The following is a 2,774-nucleotide window of genomic DNA, read 5'->3' on the forward strand; positions in this document are numbered from 1 at the left end:
ATAACAGGAACAGGAGCTTAGGTGCTTAGGTGACCTTGAGAATTTAAGACTCATATAAATGTCTAGAAAAAGTTTTTAAAGACTTTGAACTTCATAAGAGTGTGATATGAAGTTTGAGCCAATCTTATATATAGCTAAAGGATCAAAGTAGTTCCGCTTACTTTAGAGTTCTGACTATGGTGCTCAGTGGGTGATAAGAAAGGCAAAGGACATTTCTTCAGCTCTTATAAAAGATGAATATTTTTTGAGAATAAGACATTTAACAAAAATGAGGAAATGAATGTCTGATAAACTTGATCTTCTCTAAGAGTAATAAAAAATCATCTACCAAGATTAGAGCAGGGTAGGAAAAAAGATGGTGATTAGAAATTGTTGAGGACTTTTGAAGATTCAGCTTCTTGGCAAAGACACACTATGAAGGAGAGGCAGACCACTTCTGAAGGGTTAGTAACTGAAAACCTTGTGAATAAAGACAGAAAACTGACTGAGTGCCTCAGGTTAGATGACACTCAGAATACAACTGTGGAAAAACTGCCTTCTCAAAGTTGAATTGACCTTCATCATCTTTTGGAGCCTTCATTTGCTGATGGAGCACAATTTCAAATTAGAACAGACAACTGCAAACATCCTTTAATAATTGGAATGTGTAATGTATGAAGTATGAATCTAGGAAAAGTGAAGTCAATAAAAATGAAATGGAATATATAAAGACTGAGATCCTAGAAATTAGTGAGCTATAATGAACTGATGTGGTACTGTGGGTTAATGCGCTGGACTGCAAAGTCAGCAGTTCAAGCTCACCAGCTGCTGCTCAGAAACCCTATACAGGGTTGCTATGGGTTGGAACCGACTCAACGGCACTTAACAACTACAACAATGAACTGGTATTGGCCATTTTGAATTGGATAATCATATGGTTTACTATGTCAGCAATAGAAATATTGAAAATGAATGGTATCATATTCATTGTCAAGAGAACACTTTAAGATCCATCTTGAAATATAATGCTCTGACAGAATAGTATCCATATGACCACAAGGAGTCCTGGTATGGCACTGTAGCAGAAGCATTGGATTTCTAACAGCAAAGCTCATGGTACAAACCTACAAGCTGCTCCTTGGAAACCCTATTCAGAATGAACTTGACAGCATTTAACAACACCATCAACAAGGAAGACTAATTAATAATACAATTATTCAAATTTACAACACCCTTCAGTATGGGTTGTACGTCAATGTAAATAAAATGAAAATCCTTACAAATGGACCAACAAATTACATCATAATAAATGGACAAAAGATTGAAGTTGTCAAAGATTTCATTTTACTTGGATTCACAATCAACACTCATGGAAGCAGTGGTCAAGTAATTAAAGGATGTATTGCATAAAGCAAATGTGCTGTAAAAAAAAAAAAAAAATGTTCAAGAGCAAAGATGTCAGCTTGAGGATTAAGGTGCACCTAACCCAAGCCATGGTATATTCAACTGTCTCATAATACGTAAAAAAGCTGTACAATAAATAAGGAAAATTAGAAGAATTGATACATATGAATTATGGTATTGGCAAAGAATATTGAAAGTACCCTGTACTACTAAAAGAAAAACACTTCTGTTTTGGACGAAGTGTAGCCAGAATATTCCTTGGAAGGAACATTGGCCAGACTTCTTATCACATATTTTGGACATGTTAAAAGAGGGAACAGTTTCTGGAAAAAAGATATCATGTTTGGTAGAGTAGAGGGCCAGTGTAAAAGAGGAAGACCTATAAGGAGATGGATCCACACAGTGACTGCAACAATTTGCTCAAACATGACAACAATTGTGACCATGTTGCAGGACTAGGCAATGTTTTATTCTGCTGTTCATAGAGCGCAATGAGTCAGAATTGACTTGATGGCAAGCAACTACAACAACAGCAATAAAGATGAGCAATAACTAAACAAACATTGTGAAGCATGGTTAAAGAGCCATTTAAGTATAAAAAAGCCTGATATAGCCAAATCCTAATTAAATGCAATCTTTTGCTTTTCTCCAGTATCATTTTAAAGCTCTTAAATTATACCACAAGGAGGGAGAATTATTCCCATTTGGGGATTAGTCTAGTTGATTTATGGAAATTTTGTTGCATTGTTGATAATGGCAAAATTCTGACTAATCATTATAAAAAGACTATTTTGAGTGTTTTTATTTTGTTTTTAAATAGAAGAAAGTGAATGATGTAGGAGGATTTGAGTGACTGGGATTTCTACTGAGGGGCTCATTATGGTGAGGGTCAAGGACTAAAGAGCTGTAAAATAGAGATTATAGTAGATGATTTCCCTTTTCATGCACTGTTAACTATATGATTCATTCTTGGCTTCAGAGGCAAGTACAGTTCTCAAGGTGAGGAGAGAAACTGACACTTTGGGTGGACTTTATGTTAGAAAGAGGTCTTGTGCATTGTAGCTCAGGCACTGAGCTGCTAACCACCAGCTTCTCCATAGAAGAAAGATGAGGCTGTCTGCTTCTGTACAGATGAAGTTTCTGAAACTTTATAGAGAGTTGTTTTGAGTCAAGAGGCAGTGACATGGCCACAGAGGACTAGAGTGTAGAGTGAAGCATCCAGCTGATATGAAATGAGGGGAGATGCATAGGAACACTCATACTTGCAGGTAGTACCCCCTTGACCTGACTTCAATGGCTGGATGATCAGAACTCGACTAGAAGAAGAAAGAAGAGGAAAAAAAAGAGTAACTTGCTACAATTTGATGAGTTTTACCTACACTTATGGATGT

Source organism: Chrysochloris asiatica, unplaced genomic scaffold (genome assembly GCF_000296735.1).
Source record: "Chrysochloris asiatica unplaced genomic scaffold, ChrAsi1.0 scaffold00011, whole genome shotgun sequence".
In the NCBI taxonomy this organism is placed as follows: domain Eukaryota; kingdom Metazoa; phylum Chordata; class Mammalia; order Afrosoricida; family Chrysochloridae; genus Chrysochloris; species Chrysochloris asiatica.